The sequence below is a fragment of the Phyllostomus hastatus genome, unplaced genomic scaffold (assembly GCF_019186645.2).
Source record: "Phyllostomus hastatus isolate PE091 unplaced genomic scaffold, TTU_PhHast_1.1 phas_contig_137, whole genome shotgun sequence".
Lineage (NCBI taxonomy): Eukaryota > Metazoa > Chordata > Mammalia > Chiroptera > Phyllostomidae > Phyllostomus > Phyllostomus hastatus.
The window spans coordinates 2548393-2568694 of NW_025333583.1; the positions used below are offsets into that span (position 1 = coordinate 2548393).

Here is a 20302-nt window from a genome sequence, read left to right on the forward strand (position 1 = left end):
GTCTCCTTCTAATCCTAGGCTCACTGCTCTAGTCTAAGCCACTGTCATAACTTGCCCGAATTACAACAAACTCCCGAAGTGGATTCCCTGTTTCTCTGCTTACATCCACCGACCGTGTTCTACCACTGCTCAGAGTAGCATTTACCAACTACAGGTGGAGGCACCTGCAGTGAGCCTTCAGCGGCTTAGCATTACAAGTTGGAATGGAGACCAAACTCTTCACCATAACTAAACGCCTGTGATCACTACTGTCCTGCCCACCCCTCTGGTCCCATTGCACACCGGTCTCTGCCTCGGTCACCATGGTCCAACCACACAGGTGCTCCCACCGCAAGAGCTCCAAGATTGCAGCACAGAAGGCCAAGGGCAGAATTACCTTCTCCACTTTGATCGCCACGGAATATCCAGAGCCTAGCACAGTGACTGGCATGTAGTCAGTGCTTCCTAAGTATCTGCCCAGTAACTCAAGAAGTATTTGTATTTTTGAATACAGTACATCTTCACTACACAATAAACGAGACTGACTGAAAAGGTCTGAATTCCTCTGGGGTGTTTGTCTCGAAGAACTTTTCCTGCAGTTGTAGCAGCCTTCCCCAGAACACTACTCATGTTGCTCCACTTACCATGTTTAGTTCCAGGACAGCTTTTATGGCATTTATCTCAACGTCACAGGAATTAACCTTTAATCCATTTAAAATGTATTAATAGGCTGTTTTGTCAGAGCTTTTTGATTTAAAAAATGACATTTTAATTATATAGTAATGCACACTGGACAGCTCTGTATCAAGGCTCCAACAGAAATGGAAGACTTCTTGAAATATTGATAGGAAAATTAGCCATATTTACTTTTAATGAGAAATTAAAATTTTAACGGGTATGTAATAAGAAAAACTAAGTGGCTAGAACAAACAAAAGAAACTGAATTCATAACTTGGGAAACCAATGTGTCTCAAGGGGGAGAGAAAGGAGTTTATAAAAAAGGGTATGGAAACTAATTATGGTGATTTTCAATTCTACTTACAAAGCAGGAAATATTTTCATGAGTATAATTTACCAGGCAGGTATATATCTCAACTTTCAATTTAAATGCTCAACAATAATTCAGAACTTCCAGTCAAGAGGGAGGCACAGGTGCCTCACCCAACCACAGAAAGAATTACAACTAGATCTCAAACCAAGTAACACCCAGAACCATCAGAAAACCGAGCTGCATGGAAGTCAGACAACCAAGGATTTAAAGGAGCCAAATTCATCCAGATGGGTAGGAGGGGCAGAGGCGCCAAAGTGCTGAGAGGCAGAGAGGGCAGAGAGATGTGGTGTGGCATGCAGTGGTGGCAGCAGGTCGGGCGTCCCACATTCACGTGAGGTGGATAAAACTCAGGAGGGATACCTTGGGAGTGAGCGATCCCAACTCCAGGCCAGACTGCACAGCCCAGGGTTCCAGCCCAAGGAAGATGAATCCCCGTAAATTCTGGCTTAAAAACCAGTAGGGGTTGGGGCAGTGGAAGAAACAGCCAGATCTTCAGGGGACTCCACTTACAGGCCCCGCACAGACTTAGAACGTACGCAAACCCACCCACTCTGGGATTCAGCACCAGGGCAACAGCTGGAAGGGCACAAGACGCGTACAGGAAGTGGGTGAAGCGACTGGGAACGGGGCGAGTGCCAGGCAAACCTCCAGAAGCTAGGCAGAGGCACTGCCCCCTCTCTGAGCCCTCCCGCCTCGCAAAGCCACAAAGCTGTGAAGAGGCTTGCCCCGCCCTGGCCATTACCTAAGCCTCCTCCCCAATGTACAGGTGCCTTTTCTACAACAGGCCATGCTACTAAGATAGGGGGTCAAAGCAGCTCTACTTGGTACACAGAAACAAACACAGGGAGGCTGCCAAATTGAGGAGATGAAATATGGCCCAAATGAAAGAACAGATCAAATCCCCAGGAAACGAATTAAACAAAACAGAGATGACCAACCCGACAGATGCAGAGTTCAAAACACTGTTACTCAGGACGCACAAAAAACTCATGGAGTACGGCAGCAACATACAGGAAGAAGTGAAGGTTACACTAAGTGAAATAAAGAAAAATCCACAGGGAAACAACAGTGGAGGAGAGGAAGGAAGGATTCAAATCAATAATTTGGAACATAAGGAAGAATAAGCATTCAACCAGAACAACAAGAAGAAAAAATAATTTAAAAAAAAAACAAGGAGAGTATAAGGAGCCTCTGGAACATCTCCAAACACACCAATATCCAAATTATAGAAATGCCAGAAGGAAAAGAGGTAGAGCAAGAAATTGGAAACTTATTTGAAAAAATAATGAAAGAAACACTCCCCAATTAGGCAAAGGAAATAGACATACAAGTCCAGGAAGCACAGAGAGTCCCAAACAAGTTAGACCCAAAGAGGACCACACCAAGACACATCATAATTAAAATGCCAAAGGTTAAAGATAAAAAGAGAATCTTAAAAGCAGCAAGAGAAAAGGAGAGAGTTACCTACAAAGGAGTTCCTGTAAGACTGTCAGCTAATCTCTCAAAAGAAACCTTGGAGGCAAGAAGAGGCTGGCAAGAAGTATTCAAAGTGATGAAAAGCAAGGACCCACAACCTAGATTACTCTATCCAGCAAAGCTATCATTTAGATGGAAGGGCAGATAAAGTGCTTCCCAGACAAGCTAAAGGAGTTCATCATCACCAGGTGGTAATTATATGAAATGTTAAAGGGACTTATTTAAGAAAAAGAAGAAGATCAAAACTACAAACACTCAAATGGCAACAAATTCACAACTATCAACAACTGAATCTAAAAAAACAAACCAAGCAAACAACCAGAACAGGAACAGAATCACAGACATGGAGATCATCTGAAGAGTTAACAGCTGGGAGGGGGAAGGGGGAGAAAGGGAGAAACAGCACAGGGATTAAGAAGCATAACTGGTAGGTACAAAAGAGACAGGGGGCGGTGTTAAGAATAGTATAGGAAATGGAGAAGCCAAAGAACTTACATGCACAACCTGTGGGCATGAACTAAGGTGGGGGGATTGTTGGAGGGAAGGGCGATACCAGGTGGAGGGGGGCAAAGGGGGAAATTGGGATAACTGTATTAGTGTAATCAATAAAATGTATTTTGAAAAATGAACAATCCAGGCCATTAACTTGCAAGAATACAAAACAGTTATAAATCATGTTTCCAATTTGGCATCTGATAGTAACCAAATTAATTTCACAGAAAGAAACTACAGAGTCTTAATGGGAATAATTGAATGCTATTCTAAAAGCAGCCTTCCATATCACTAAAAGAGCAACAAATCTTACAATTATTCACAGAGGTTTTTTTAAAATTGTACGTTTTTCTTTAAGACTCAAGAAAAGGTCTCTGACACATATTTGAGATAGATTAATGCTGTTGCCATTACTACCATATTTTTCATGCATGTGGTAAATTTCATTTAACAGTTCCATATATTTTAAGTATATTCCTTAAAAAGTCACGGGGAGAAAGTACGTTTGTTCAAGTCACTTGGCAAGTATTTATCAAAGGCCTACAATCACTCAGGTTCAGTACTCTGCTAATGCCTGCCCTTCTACATGCTTAAAGCTTGTTTTTTCTTTTAATTGGGATATAATTCACATACCATAAAATGTACTGTCTTAAAGTGTATGATTCAGTGTTTTTTAGTACATTAACAAGGTCATGAAATCAACACGACTCTCTAATTCCAAACCATTTTCATTACTCCAAAGTGTACCAGTTGTCAGTCACTCCCTCTCTCCCCTCCCCCAGCCCCTGGCAACCACTCATCTACTTTCTGTCTCATGGATTTGCCTCTTCTGGACATTTCACGTCTATAGAATCATATCATATGTGGCCTTTTGCGTCTGGCTGCTTTCACTTGGCATAACGTTTTCAAGGTTCATCTGTGTTGTACTACATATTAACAGAATAGTTCCTTTTTATGGCAGAATAACATTTCATTACATAGAGATACCACATAGTCCTTGTCCATATATCAGATGATGGACGTCTGGGTTGTTTCCACTCTTTGGCTACAGTGAATAATGCTGCTATGAGCATTCACGCACAATTTTTTTAAAGGAACACAGACGTTGTTTTCAGTTGCTGGTAACTCTATGTTTAACTTTTTGAGAAACGACCCAACCGTTTTCCAAATTTCTGCATTCCCTCCAACAGTGTGAGAGTTCCAATTTCTCCACATCTTCAACAATACTTGTTCTTATCCAGTGTTTAATTATAGGCACCCTAGGGAGTATGAAGGAGTGTTGATTTACATGTCCCTAATGGCTACTGATGAGCAAATGCTTAAATTTTCATTGCTTAAAATGTAATATAAACACATGCTCGCCAGGTACCCAGAACCATACTGACCATCATATCCTCCCTCTCTCTCTCTCTCTCAATAGTTTAATAAGCTCAGGTCAGAAGAATGCTCCAGAAAGAAAAATGAAACTACAAAGACATTGTCCAGATTGAACTGCAAGGATTTTAGCACTGCCACCCTCTGTCCTGTGTTGAATATGAATGGGAATGCTGTTCAATAGCAGGGGTAGGGCTTAGACCAACCTATTCAACTAAGACATTACAAAATCATTTTTTTGAAGGAAACAGAGGGTTAGTGTGCTTTATTGCTTCAAACAGAGCAAATATGCTGTGGAAATAGCAGACTCTTTATGCTAAACATAAAACTTCCTCCGCTTTTGAAGTATAAGAGCTGAACAACAAACAAGTACATCATAAATACCACATGAAATCGGTCAAAAAATATACAAAACACTAGATGCTTTTCCTCCCTCTTACTCTGTTCCAGTACCATCTACTCTCTCTAGGAATGAACTGGACTGGGCCGCTGCTTCTCCTGTGACTCTGGGAATCTTATCAGTCATGGCTTTTCTAATCCGAACATAAGAAATTACTCCTCTCAGCTTGTTACCATTGGACCGATGGATAAGAACTTTTTAGTTCATCACAATAATAAAATGCTCTGTTCTTCCAATAAAATTTCTTAGGATGATTTCATTTTTCCTAAAAGGTATTAGCTTGCTTAGCCACCTCCCCCCACCAAAGGACCTAGCTACAACATGCAGATTTTCAAGACAGTTTTCGAAAATAAGAAAGTCACAAAGTATAATATGTATTAGAATTAAATGAAAAACAAGAATTTATTAACGAAAGACTTGCAAAGTCATTTGTTTCCTCTTTTCAGATACATGAATGCATTTCAAAAAAGCTTGCACGATTTATGCACAATACATAGTTGTTATATGCAATACGTGGCTATATGATGCATAACATGTGATTTATGATGTTAAGACCTAACATTTCAATATTACGTGCAACAGCTTCACATCATTACACCACGTTCAGTCTACCACAACGCACCCGCCACCCGAGTGGATTAGTAAAGGGGGCGTCCTGGGGGCGCAGGGTGGGATCGCCCCCAGAAGCCCGAGAGAGGGAGGCCCTGTGCTCATGGAGGATTATCGAGTGAATGAAAACTGGCTTCATGAATAAGAAATGAAAGCTGGAATCCAATTATATTAAGAAGGTAATGGGAACCCAGTCTTTATGAACATTACGCCACTCTCAGTAATTACATTCCAGTATCTATTCACAGAACTATCTGCGACTTGGACTCTTGCACCAGAAACTGGGAGCACTTACCCCTGTCTAGGGTGGCCGAGATCTCCATTCGCGCGGCAGTCCTCCACGCCCATACTCTGCATTGTTATAACCACATAAGAAATTGCCTCATTTGGATCAATGCAACCATTAACTATCTCCCTAACGCCACCTGGCTAAACCTCTCTGATTTTAAACTACGGGTAGAGTTTTTAAGACAAAAACTTCCTTTTCCTCCCTCATATACCATCTCCCCAAATGAAAACAAATAAAAACTGTTCCTTACCTTAGTGGGACCCTATCCACCTGTCTTTTATAACAGCCTGCCTTACGTACCAATGCCATCCATGGGGAAGGCAGAACACCTGACCTCTGGTGATTAGGATTTAAGACCACTAAAACAAGAGAAGTAAAAGAAAGTTCCAGAAAGTAAGCAAGCATTAATAAGGGCATATGTTATGTGGTGACATGCCCCACCCAAGACCATGCCCTGTCACCTGAGAGCCTCCCACAGTCCACTTTACATAATGCCTGACTTGATTTGCTTAAAACCCAGTCTCATCATGGTATCCCCAGCCCCCAATCCATCACGCTGTCTCAACTATTGTATAACAGCTTTCCAGCTTTATCACTATCAGACTGAATAGTGTCACGGTTAATAGAATGGATTCTGGAGCCAAATGGCCTGGGTTCAAATCCTGGCTCAATTTTTGGGAATTGGATGACCTGGGGCAAGTTCTCAATCAATCCATGTCTAAGTGTCCTCCTTTATAAAACAGATGCTAAATAATAGTAAGACCTGCTTCGTGGAGTTGGTGAGTTAATATACGTAAAACATACAGAGCATTACCGGAAACATAATAAACATAATAAGCACTATGTAAGTACTACCCGATATTAAATCTTTATCATCATCTGATCAACTTCAAGCATTTCAGCCTGGGATCCAACGTCTTATATAACGTGTATACACCTTCCTCAGTAATAACGAATATTTGTGAGATCATTTATAGCTTACAAAGGAATGATATGTCATGTGTGGCATTTCATTCCCACAATCCTGTGTGGACACTATTAGTTTGATATTATCTACTAGCTGGCCAGCACAGCGCTTGCCAAGAAGGTCATTACCCATCCTGCCACCCATCCTGAGGTGTGCAGAAACAGACTCAGTAGAGTTGCCCACGTGAGAAGTAGCTCAGTGGAGCTTCTGCCCTGGAGACTTTTCTGGGGACATTCAAATGTCAGCTGGCAGCTTTCTCTGTGCTTAAGTAGGTGCTTAATTAGGTGTGGCCACTCCTCGGATGGGCAGCCACAGGGGGCGCTCTCTCTACCAGTGGTCACCAAAGTGAACTTCACACACATCACATGGCTTACAGACAGGCATGTCCAACCTGCGGCCCGTGGGCCCCATGCAGCCCCAGATGGCTGTGAATGCGGCCCAACACGAAATCATAAGTGTACTTAAAACGTTATGAGATTTTTTGTGATTACGTGTCACAATGTATTTAACGTGTGGCCCAGGACAACTCTCCTTCCAGGGTGGTGCGGAGACGCCAGGAGGGTGCACACTCCCGATTACCGTAAGTGTGCCCATTGCAAACATAAGGGCCCCGTCGGGTGGAAATGCTTTCAGCAGTTGCGGTGTGGAAGCACATGAGCGAGACAGGACTCCAGGTTTTCCTGCAGGTGCAGAAGCCCCCGTGACCATGCTCATCATGACTTGGACTCTGAGGACACGCACGCAGTGAGCCCCACCTGGCGCTGCTGCTTGTCTGTCCAGCCCTTTCAGCTCCGTCTGTCACAGCCGCGGACCCTGCCACTCCCTCCACGTGTGAGAGCCCTGGCAGTCCTGCCCGTCCGTCACCGAAGAAAGCCAAGGTCTGTCCCTCCACAGCACGCAAGACACGCCTTGCACGTCTGTATGTGGTTCAACGCAAATGTTTTGAAATTCTGGGCTGTGAGCTAGGCGCAGGCCAATAGCAGTGCAAAGGGCTGCTTCAGAGCCAGTAGTTTTTACTCAAGACACCAAACTACAAGCCCTTAGAGAAGATGTGCACCACTTTCCTTTCACAGGAACGTTTCTTGGAGGGTACACTCAGGGTTCAGAGAATTTGTGTAAGTACTAAAAGGGGCTAAAACAGTGCCCCCCCCCTTTTACTTCGACCTCTGCTTATCATACACTGTGTAAAATTTGATCAAAACTAATTTGAGTAACAATAAGGAAGAAAAAAGTGGTTAAAAGTATAAAGGTTTCTCCCCTGGCTGGCGTAGCTCAGTGGATTGAGTGTGGGCTGCGAACCAAAGTGTCGCAGGTTCGATTCCCAGCCAGGGTACATGCCTGGGTTGCAGGCCATAACCCCCAGCAACCGCACATTGATGTTTCTCTCTCTCTCTCTATCTCCCTCCCTTCCCTCTCTAAAAATAAATAAATAAAATCTTTAAAAAAAAAGTATAAAGATTTCAGTGTTAACCATTTAGCAAAGGACTTCCTTTTATAAAAAAATAAGATATTACCAAAGAGATAAGGTGGAGCAATACATTTTAAGTTAGATGCTGCTTTGGGAAATAATGAAACCCATTGAGATACAATGTCTATTTTAGAAAAAAATATTACAAGGGAAGAATTCTACTTTTAAGACTTCAAAAGCAGTAAACAAATATCTTAAAGTAAAACTCTTAGAAAACAAATCAAGCCCTGGCTGGCGTAGCTCAGTGGATTGAGCGCAGGCTGTGAACCAAAGCGTCGCAGGTTCGATTCCCAGTCAGGGTACATGTCTGGGTTACAGGCCATGACCCCCAGCAACCACACATTGATGTTTCTCTCTCTCTCTCTCTCTCTCTCCCTCCCTCCCCTCTCTAAAAATAAATAAAATCTTTAAAAAAAAGAAAACAAATCAATGTGAAGAAATTCTGGCACATAAACAGCAAAGCTGCTGAGGGCAGATGGATGTGTCAGCAAGGCTGGGGAAAATGGGTACAACTTGTACAGTCAGAAACAGGCAGACACTGTCCACTGGGGAACATCAGTACGGCTTCATGATCCATCTTCCCCCAAGTGCCCCAAATTAACATACCATCACGATAAAAACAGTGTGCTCACTATGCAGACACAGGTGCGCGGTGACTCCCCTAGCCACTGGTCCCAACTGTGCGACCCACTTCCAACCAGATTTCTGCTTCGGAGCCCCATAGGTGCGAAAATTCTAGAGCCTCCAGAATCCCTGGAGTCACTGCATTTCTTTTGTACACGCAAAAATTACTGAAGCAAAACTCAGGGAAAGCTATGAAAAGAGAGAAGTTTAAATCAAACACAGGAAAGTGGTTTCAAATGATTGCCATCACCTGTAAGTATTCTAAGCCACAAAAATACCTTCCCTAGGCAATAAATGAAATCAGCAAAAGAAACGGTCCAGTCAGGTCTTGATAAGCAGTTAGTGCTACCCTACAGAGTCTAACAATATCCAGGAAGCGATAAGATTGATGGCTAACTGCTGGAGAAGGCTAGATCAATGTCCCCCAAGGGGGACCTGGCACAGTGTAAAGTTCACAAGGCTAAACATAAGACTTCAGCTTCCACACGGGCCCTGCCACTGAGGAGGAGGTAGAAAGGTGTAAGAACTGGAAGACAAACCAAGCAAACCAAAAGCCATCAACATTACCACAACCAAGACCAAGTTTTGCTACTACACGGAGGACTGGCTGCTGAGGATTAAAAAAAAAAAAAAAAAAATCCTAAAAGGAATGGCAAGCTACTTCCAGGTAAAGGCAAAGGACTCAGAAAAGGGGTGGCAGATTTAGGAAATGCTCTAAACTAGTTTTAACACCAGGCTGCGGTGTCCGTTTAATGTCAGTTGAACTACACACGAGTAAAGAAAATAAAGACCCACAATTCATTCATTCCAAGGAACGAGGGGTTTTTTGCTGAAGTGACGAGTTTGTGCGGGTGGTGAGAAATCTGCTGGGGATTCTTGGCAATTTGAAAACTTTAGGTCAAAAAGCACAAAGAGGGTTAAAATGAACTGGAGAGACTGTTCCTCAGGGAGAGAGCGCCTCTTCCCAGGAGGTTCTGCCCCTGGCTTTGGGGTCCTGGATGTCCAAGATCATCAAACTCTTGAATGGTCCATTTCTTTAGGTTGAGTAGGATTAAGCTGTTTTGCAGCACAGGAAGCTCAGAAAACTGAAGTCTGGGCTTAACCCTGAAATGTTCTCCCCAAACGCAGAGACTCAGACACAGATGGAGAAAGACACACGGAGATGCAGAGAGAGGAAGAGCACGGCCTCTCTGACACAGAGGAAGAAACCTACCAACTCTGCCTGGTGGAAGAAACGTGAACTTCTTTCTAGCTCGGAAGAGGCTAAATTTTAACAACGCGATCAGTCAACGAAGTAGCATACAGGCCATCTATCAGGTGAGGCAGCGTTTTCAGGCTCAGAGAAACAAAAAGGACAAAGTACCCGCCACTGTTCCTTGTTTCACAGGAGTTCGGAAGTCACTTTGCTTATTCTCTGCCAGTAACCAGAGAGGCAACAACGCTTAACCCCACAGGCACAGAGTGTAGATTCAGAGACAGAACGATCCCATCTTATCTTCTAAGTCACCAGAACAGTCTGGCAGAAGATTCTGGAGGAAACAGGAGCCCTCTCTTGCACACCTGTACTTTTATTCACTCGCCGCTGCGCATCTGCTGCGTGGCTTCCAAGCACCCTCACTGGGGTCAGGGAAAGCGTTCAGAAAACCACACCCAGGCGCAGGGCTTCTGGGCAGCCTGGCCTCGGATTGCCCAGGGATGAGACCATCAGGAAAGGGGGACCCTGCAAAGCTCTCCCTCCCCTACAGACTCAGCCCGGAATCACACACGTCCACGTGAGCGACCAGGATGATGGCATCTCAGAAGGGTGGCCAGGCCTGGCTCCTCTGGGCACTTCCCTATCTTTGGGAAAAACTCTGAAGTGCAAATGTCCAGATCAGGTGGGGACATTCCAATTTCACAAACCCAACCCAAGTAGCTGCTAAAAAACAAACAACAACAAAAACCTTTCATGTAGCTTTGTAATGGCAGGGTAAGAGACCTTGCTAAAGACCCCCTGAAGCCCCAGCAATTAAATTTAAAACACTGAGTGCTTAACCTTAGTTTCTATTACTTTCCTGTGCCTTGTTGCCCAATCAGATGGTGTTTGCCTCTGGGTCCTTGCTCAGCGCCAAGTGATGGCTAAGATGGCTGGTCTATTTATTAGCTGTGTTACTTATCCCAGACAAATTCGTCAAGCCATGTGTGTTTCCCTGCCTGTAAAAAGGGTTGCTATGAGGATTTAACTAGCCTACTCTTGATAAAGGTACCTACCTGCTATTATTATACATCACTTACCGTTCGGGCTTTTCCTAGAAGCAGACTGAGACAAGGGGCTCTGTGTAAGTAATTTATTTGGGAGGCAGCAGCTACCCTGGTAGGGCTGTGGCGCATTATTAAGCGAGCCATCACTACGAGTGCTGACAGCATTATCCCACAGGGGACCCTGTAAGTTAGTCGAGTTGTGCCTCTGTGCTTATCCCCCAAAGGCTTGGGGTCTGCCCTAACTCCGTCACTGGTGACTTGCCATAGCAGGCGAAGCAGGTGTCAGGGGCCCGAGAAAGCACGTAGGTGGAGCACGGCGGCTGCTGAGGCTAGAAGTCTGTGGGAACGATGCACCGCGGGCAGGCGGGCACGGGACGGGGGCAGGGCCCTCACAGCGCCGCCAGCGTCACTCCCTGATGGGGCTCCCGCGCTTCTGCTGTAGCCCTTGTTTCAAAACAAGCAAATGTGCTCACATATAATTAATATATCAGGGAACAATTTGAGCATAATGCATATTTAGCGTTTGATTATGCATAACTTCATCCACAGGATGAGTGCAGAAAACTGTATCCGGCTGAAGCAAGCTGCACGGAAACCCACGGAATGGACACATCTGCACGCCTCAAACCAGCCACCTCAAGTTCACAGAGTGCGTTACAACCTACGCCCATCCATGTCTGCAGTTATGACTTGCCATCCCATTCTGGATGAGTCTCCTTCCTCCACTGCCAATAATTCACAAGTTGCGATCCTTCTGACAGCCACTTCGACAAGCAAGGTGTAGTACTTTTTGAAGAAAGGATGCCAAATTTATTCTAGCACTTAGGTATTTTTTGATCATTTAACATGTAAGGTTGTGCTACCATTTTTATTAGGTTCCTGTCTCTCTCTTTTTTAATGTGCCACTGACAAAGTTTTTTGCGTGTTTTACCCCTAACAGCATGCGCTCCATAAGCTGTGTGCATTTTATTGCCTGGCTGCGCATGGCAAGGTGACTTCAGGAATGCCTATGTCACGCTCTAGCAGAGCTGACTCTACTGCTAGTATCAAGTGCGCCGGAAGGAGGACAGCCAACACCCAGGAACCGCAGCTCGTTGGCCCGTCTTATGCCACTTCCTCCCCGTGTTCACCACTACAATCCCGTCCTTTAACCAAACTCACCCAAGTTAGAGGCTCTCATCACGCACCTATTTAAAATGCCTCATGCCCTCAACTTTCTCAGACAAATTAGAATAAGAGGGGACCCATTCTCTCTCAATCTGCCAAATATGTCCCTATTTTTACGTCTTCTCTACCAAAAGTTGTTTTGCTTTCTTTCACATGGAACTTAAAAACAAGATTGATTAAATTTGGGGCATTGGTTTACTTGACTGTACATCCTACACGTGCCAAGGTTTCCTGTTGGACGGTAATGACTCAGTGGCAGAGACATTTGTGTTTGGCTGGATGCTTTAAGGAAGAGAGCGCAGCACGATGTTCAGTTCGAGTACACGGATTTCATCAAAGGAGTAAAGAGTGGAAATGAGAGCACGGTCAGAGGCTCTGACAACACATGTAGCGCAGTGAACAAACTGCATTTACATGCATTGTGCATGTTTCACTTCTCGACAGCACACAAGGTCAAACCACTAGCTGTCAGTTACAATAAGCTTTCAAACTTCTGGTCAATTACCTGGTTAATAATAAAAGACAAGGCTCTGACATCATTACAGTTATAATTAATTTACACAGATCAGCTTCCTCTTAATCAAATACATCTTTAAAAGCATTTAATTATTTTTCACCTAGAAAGTAACACTCAAGCTTTGTTAAATGAAAAAAGAAAGCAATCTTGCTGAATTCAACATGAAAGGCCATCAGGCTGCTCTGAGACGCAAAGGACAAAGGGCTTCACAGAGCACGCTGCCACAATATGGGAGCGGTGGCCGCATTCACGGAAAGCGGTGGCATAAGATGACAGATAAGGCAACACGTCTGAACAGTTTCCGAACAGAAGGAAGTTGGCAGGCAACTGAGTAAACAGGCTCTGGGAAAAGAAATTTCCCAGTGCTTTTTGTCAAAATGATACACAGAGCTAGCAATATTAACATGCATGCCACAGGACAGTGGTTAAGGGCACGGCCTTCAGTAAGATCTTTACAACACACAAGCTATGAGACCTTAGGGAAGTCATTTGACTGCCATTTCTCTCCTGTTAAAGGAAATAATGCAGGCTCATTTGGTGGTGTGAGGGTTAAATGACGTTATGCTGAGATTGTACATATATAAAATCACAAACTGGGAAATGACAGTGTTTTTCATCCATATAAAAAAGTAAAGTAAGGCTTAACATTAAATTTTAAAATATCCTTAAAGTGTTTTTATAACTTAGTAACAAAACAGCATTTTTCTGGGCTTCTATGATCCCACATTTCTAAACTGCTTCATGCGATTCAATTACACACACATTTTTAAACCAATATGATGGGGTATGTGGAAGACACATGAAAGTAAAACTGATTTTCTAATTACAATAAATTTTATACCAAAATGTCAAGCCAGAATTTTTGTCAAGATTATCTTTAAAGTACCACCACATTTGAGAATTTAATGAGCTTCCATTTTAGGATTAAAAAATTCTGGATGTTGTCAGATGGCAAAATTTTAATTTTTCCCTCCTTTTTAAAGTGTTACTGTCTTAACAGAAATCATTACATTATCTTTATACATGAAAAAATGAAACCACTGGATCTCGTACACAGCCCTGACTTTTGCTCCACAGCGAGGTGAATTAGTGCCAGCTCCAATTCGGATCCATCACCACGGATGACTTCCAATATCAATCATAAGCCGGTCCCTTCTCAGGCAGACTACACGTTTTAGTGTAATGAGGGCTCATTACAGTTCTCGGACTGACAGCCCTTCAGATGTGGGTCCCTAAGCCGGCAGACACGCGGCGAGCAGCAAGGCCGGCACCCCACCACCTCTCCCTTCAGGAGCACTTAAGTAATTCCACTCTCCCGTCTGCTCCTCGCCAGATTTCTTTGTTTGTTTACCCATAATCAATGAAAAGGTGATAGCCATCACACTCTAGATTAATCTGGGTAAGGACTGTTAGTGAATTATTTATGTAACCGAAATCTTTCCAGCATACGAACTAGTCAAGAGGGGGAAGAGAAGGCCAGATTTCAGAGGTGCTGTTTATGTTCCCAGAAAGCACACAGGACATCCACTAGTGACTCGGTGGTGGGGACAGCTCGGGTTTTTTCGCTTGCCCATCATCAATGCCTCCTTCTTTCAGAGCATTAACAGAGAATTTTCCAGACCCACCAAGTCTACCCAGACCCCGAGAGCTCACCAAGCTGCTGTCCTTCATCAAGTCCTGGTGGTTCGGTTTTTCTCTCAACTCTCTGAGCTTATTCCACACTTCCGATCTCTTGCTCTTGAATAAATTATCTGGGTAAACCAGTTAAGTTAGTTTTTGTTGTCTGCAGTCAAAGAACCCTAGCCAGGATACTAAGGCATTTGCCAAGGGCTGGCAAGGAAATCCTAGTTTATTTCAAGCACCACCAGTTCTCGTTTTCTACCGAGAACAATATTCTAGCCCACAGAACAACCGAAACATGGAGGGTAGATAAGCAGTGTCTCGAAGGCATGCCCTAAAGGAAAAGAGCTCGCAGAGCTAAGGACATGAGTGCTAGAGCAACTTCGGTGTAAGTAACGCAGAGTCCTCTCAGTCACACACTTAGTGGATAAACCTGGACACTGGACAAAGAATGTTCTTTCAAAAGGAAAAACCAATGGTCTACAGTTGTCTTCAATTTACACAAGTTTATGTTTTTAAAGAAACTTCTAATTATTGAAGTGATGTTTCAAAAATATCGTCCTCCCTGACTTGGCTCTTCACGGAAAATAAGACAGGTGCAAACATTTAATAAGATGTTGTCACTCGCTGAACACTTCTGACTAAACTTTTTGCACAATGAGTCGATTCGATTCATCTGCTCAAAGAAAGAAGGAAAGGAAGTAAAAAGACAGAAGTGAGCGGGAGCCTCTCCAGCGTCACAGACCTCAGGAAGGATGACGGGAGGATCCTGCGTGCTTTCCTTGGCAAAGATTCACCTCTTCGTTTTTCACCGTCACGCAATTCACTGACAGACTTAAATCATCACATTTTTCTAATCATGAGCCCAGAGAAGAAAACCAATGGATAGGAAACTATAGCAATAAAAGCATTAAGCATATAATTTTATATCTCACTCTCTATATTCCCTCAATTAACGATATCCGAGCATCCACCGAGGGATAAGCGACCATGGCCTGGAAAGAGAAGCGGACACACAGCCACATGATAGTGCAATAAAGAACTATAATAGAACCGTTTATAAAAGTGCACGGGATGTTCAGGAAACAGCAAAACGAAGTTGAAAGTTTTATACGAGCCCTGGGGGCAGGAACACAGAAACTCGAGGCTGGCGTTATCCTGCGGACGACGGGCGTGGAGGCGCAACGACCTGCGAACCTAGCAGTCAACAGCCGTGAAGCCATCTCGCAAGAATAAAAGGGTGTGTTTTAAGTCATCACCGGGTGGACATAACAGCCACAAGCTGGAAATTTAGAAGCCTATACTGTTTCTTATTAATACATAATTAGCGTACCTTGAACGAAAGAAGGAAATCTCCAATACTTTGGCGTGAAGGAAGGTACTTCCGCTACGTGGGCAGTGTGCACAGTATTCCTACATTTGTTCAAACTCAGAATCGCAACAGGTTCATTACAACACACATAATCACAGATTGCTGGTATTTGTAACATAAAAAAATGTAGCAAAATATTTTTCACAGTGTTGCCCAAGACACTCCTCAAGGGAAAAACATCCAAAATTAGGAATAGCTGCTAAAAACACACACCCACACACACCCACCCCTATATATTACTTAAATAGAATATGTCATTGTAATATGTATACAAATTTCATTCATAACTACCCTGATAACTGTGACTTCGAATTAAAAATGCATAAGCAAGTTAACACCATGGAGAAACAGCTGCTGTTTCAATGCCAACACTCCTGGAGCGGGAGCCAGATTTGCGGTCAAATCCGGATGCCATCGCTGACTGGTACGTGACCTCGGGAAAATCACATCATCCATCCTGCTGCACTTCTTTATCCATAGATGAGAGAAACTTCCCTTACTTCCTGGAGTCATTGTGAAGAATCAATGAAATAGCATGTTGTGGGCATGCACACAGTACACTCCCGAAGTTTGTTTTCTACTGTCCCTTCCTCTGCAGGAGGTAATGAGTCTCTCCCTCCGTGGAATGAAGCATTACTGCTTTGTAACTATGCTGTGCATGTGACGATGCCCAAGGAAGTAGGTGGTAAATAACGCCGAGATGGAAACCAGAACGCACTCACAGTTAGTTGGCTCTCACCTAGATCCCAAAGGGCTGTTGCACGCTATTGCTTCCCAGAAATTTCATACACTTCCTTTTCTGAATGCAGGCAAAATTATCCACAGGCTCTGAAATATCACCATCGTGATGTTGCACAGAGCAGCTGGTTGATTGAAAGGGACTCCCCCTCCCCCACTCTCCAGCTGTCACCAGGAAACCCTCTTCCATGTGTGAAAAGACAATGCAATGTCACTACTACTGCTATTAATAACAATCTAACAAATACTTTGCAGTTGAAATTATTTTTCTTATGAAAGCTCACAATTAGCTAAAAATTAACTCTAAGAAATACCCTTCACTAAGCTAAATGCAAACCAGGGGCTTTCATACAACAAAAAATCAAGGGGCAGTAAACACAAGTTATGTATTTCCACGGACTCCCTGAATCTTTTTCCTTGAGTCATCTGTAACAGCCAGTTGAAATATTAAATAGCTTCAACAGTGATACAGCTGTCATACTTGGAGGGATGGAAAACAAAAAGAGCTTAGATGATGACTCAAAAAATGTGTATAGATACCACTCTATTTTTGTAGAAATAATCACTCCTCTGCATGAGAAGCTATACTACATATGTTTAACGCCATTGCTGAAAACCTTTTGTCTTGTCTTCAGAACATGTTTGTGACTCTGACTCCCACTCACAAGAATTCTTCCTGTCGTGACTTTTTAAGGTACAGCTCAGCTCCTGAGGATTTCTACCCCGTAGATGAAGAGTTTCACACCAGTGTCCTGGACCACCAGGTTCCAGGGACATGTCTCTGTGTCCCTGCAGAGGGCCTGCACCCTTCGTTAAAGCCTCTCCGCTCCTGAGCGCTATTCCCCAGATTCTGCTAAACAGCGTTCCCTGCTAAAAAATCCGAGGCCCACTGCTTGGATGACTACAACTGCAGCATAAAAGGAAATCTATCTCTTGAGAGCATCACTTCTATCTTTTTAATGGTCTTTTTTAAAAAAAATGTTTATGTATACATCACATGTAACTTTATGTAAGTGTACCCACTTAATCCCCATCCACAAATTACAAAACTATGGCCCTAGCCGGGTTGCTCAGTTGGTTGGAGTGTTGTCCTATACACCAAAAGGTTGCAGGTTTGATTCCCAGTCAGGGCACATACCCAGGTTGTGAGTTTGATCCCTAGTTAGGGAGTGTGTGGAAGGCAACCAACTCATGTTTCTCTCTCACATTAATGTTTCTCTCTCTCTCACCCTCCTTCCTCTCTCTCTAAAACAATCAATGAACATATCCTTGGGTGAGGATTACAAAAAATTGAAAATTATGACCTGGTAGGACTCCTTTCAAGTATTTTCCGTGCTCATGTATTTATACATTATATACACAAAAACACATAATGCTCTGAGCAGTGTGGCTCAGTTGATTGGGCATCATCCCACAAAGCAAAAGGTCACCAATCTGATCCCTCGTCAGGGCACAGGCCTGGATTGCGGGTTCAGTCCCAGTTAGGGCATGTACAAGAGGCAACCAATTGGTTTTTCTCTCTCACACTAGTGTTTCTTTCCCTTTCTCCCTACCTTCCCCTCTTTCTAAAGAATAAATACTTTAAAAAACACATTGAGAATTGTTATCATTTTTAAAAAATGGGACAAAAATGCTCATTTTATTATTAAACATCCATATTGAAAAATAATAACTATTTCAGAGCTAATATATTTTCATATACTTTGGTGCATGTTTTCTGTGAGGTCTCATCTCCTCTAACATAGCGCCCCCTTCTATAACTGAGTGACATACTAACTGAAATTACTTACACTTTCATCACCCCCTGACCTTCACCTTCCAGTTAGCAATGTCCACTTATGGACGTTGCTCTGAACGGTGATAAAACTGAAGATGGTGTTCTTCTATCAGGTTTAGAGTTTAAACTTTCTCCAAGCGTTTGCTTTCTCTGGTTCTCAATAATGTGAACACTCTGACTTTTCACTGCAGCATCTTTGTTTAAAAAGAAAACCAGTGTGGTTTGGTAATGACAAAACCATCTCACTCCTACGGAGGACATGAATGAGACAAAGTTAGGTTTCAGGTGGTAACTACTTTTTCCCACTGTCCACCGTGCAGTAGTTGTTGGGCCTGTACATCTAACACCCAGGGGACGTTTTACACTTTATTTCATTTTACTCACCGTCATTCGGCAATCACACACCAATGACTGCTCTTCTGCAGAAGAGGAAATTAACGTTGGGAGGGTGTTAACTTGTATGATGCACACAATCAGTAGTGGCAGAGGCAGGGTTCAAAGCAGGGTCTTCTTGACCCCCAAACCACTGCAATATCTCTGCCTCTCTGAGACAGAGAACAAGAAAAATGTTTGGGGCGTTCAGAAAATGAATGCTCTATGATGGGAGAGCATTACCAAAGTTACTTCTGATACAAGCCGATATCCAAGGTGAAAACTCTCTCACCACAATATCCAGGAGCCACAGCATGGCCCCGGGAGCAGCGTGCTCTAATGCAAGCCTGTTGGTGAGGCCCCAGTGTGGCACTGACCCTTCTTACACTGGAATGAGTCTAGGCTTTAGGGTGGCTGCTTCAAATCCTGAATATTTCTCCCCACCCCCCACCCCCCACCCCCCGCACTGTGGGCCCGTGGAAAGGAAAGGGAAATGCTGTTGAGTAAACCCTGCCACGGATGATCTGAAAAAAACAACAGGTGGCAGGCACACCTAACTCAACTCCTGAGATGCTTCCAGAAAACAAAGCTATGGAGAATGGCTGTAGTGAGGCCTTCTCTGCTACCATGGAGCTTCGACATGTGGGAAAGGAAGATAAGGATGGAAACATCTTCAGCCTTGTCCTTGGCTCACAAGTCACCGCTCTGTGATACTTCTCAACTCTAAGGCTCATCTCTGGTCAGTGATCCACCCTACCTTCTTTACCAAATTCTGGGTCAAAAAAAAAAAAGGTATAAATAAGCTGAAGAGAACAGAAGGACAAAAATTTTTAAAGTACTCTTCAACATGATTACTAACGCAATTCTTAAAAACCCTACAGCCAAGTGGTAGTTGGTATTGCCATCACTTTATGAGTATGTGTTGCTGTAACTTTTAACTTTTAATCGAGGGATTATATAGAATATAACTGGGAATCCAGAAACAAATAAATAAAATGTCTGCGAAGCAGCGGTCACAATATCTGTGCCCTATACCTCATATCTAAGCCAACGAAGAATCCTTCCAACACAGTTTATGTGTGTATTTTATATAGTCAAAGAGGTTATTAAATAACATCTCACCTTTGAGTGTTTTCTATGTATGTTGGTGTTAAACACTTTTCCTGCATTTTCACATTGAATGCTTACAGCCCTTTGAAGTAACCTTTGAGTAACTTGTCCAAAATCCTACACCTACAAAGGCTTCACCTGGATCCATTCCATTCTGTAAAACTCCACTGTGATCCCCAAATGGTTATCACTATGCCAGTGAGTCCCAAACTTTAGCACCTAGGTGCACTGGGAGCCACTGGTAAGACCCCTAAATTTTCATTTTCAACAAGTTCCGAGGTAAGGCCAATGCCAGTAGTCCTGGGACAATTCAGGAATCCAGTGCTGCCCCGCTATACCAGCAGCAAATGAAGTCTTTATAACTTTATTAGAACCAGCCAAAAAAAAACTCCCCGACATATAAATTTGAGGCACTAGACAGACTTTTAAAAGCCATTCCAAAGAACTAAAAATAAAAAAGAGGAACTCCGCTGTCAGTGAGTGCACTACCTATACATATAGATAGCTCAATCATGATTAAGCAATAATTCATTTTGATAGCACTCTGAGTCTTCAAAAGTGACTAAGATTCCGTTTTGGAAAGGTTTTTAAGGTCTGGGCAGAAAAGGGTTGAATTCACGGAAGCCGACTTCCTATGCCCTACTAAGAAAACAGAAAGT

The 20302-nt window shown here is 43.3% G+C and overlaps 1 protein-coding gene across 3 annotated transcripts in view; it reads right to left on the reverse strand.

Annotated features, from left to right (window-relative positions):
* RHBDD1 (rhomboid domain containing 1) overlaps positions 1–20302 on the reverse strand; it is a 107637-nt gene that overhangs the window by 86859 nt on the left and 476 nt on the right. The window contains exon 1 of one of the 3 annotated variants that reach the window (XM_045853871.1): positions 14308–14326. The exons of the other annotated variants lie outside the window; for them this stretch is intronic. The gene's annotated coding sequence lies outside the window, so the exon portion shown is untranslated. Of the gene's footprint in view, positions 1–14307; positions 14327–20302 lie in introns of those variants that run through there. 3 annotated transcript variants of the gene reach the window in all.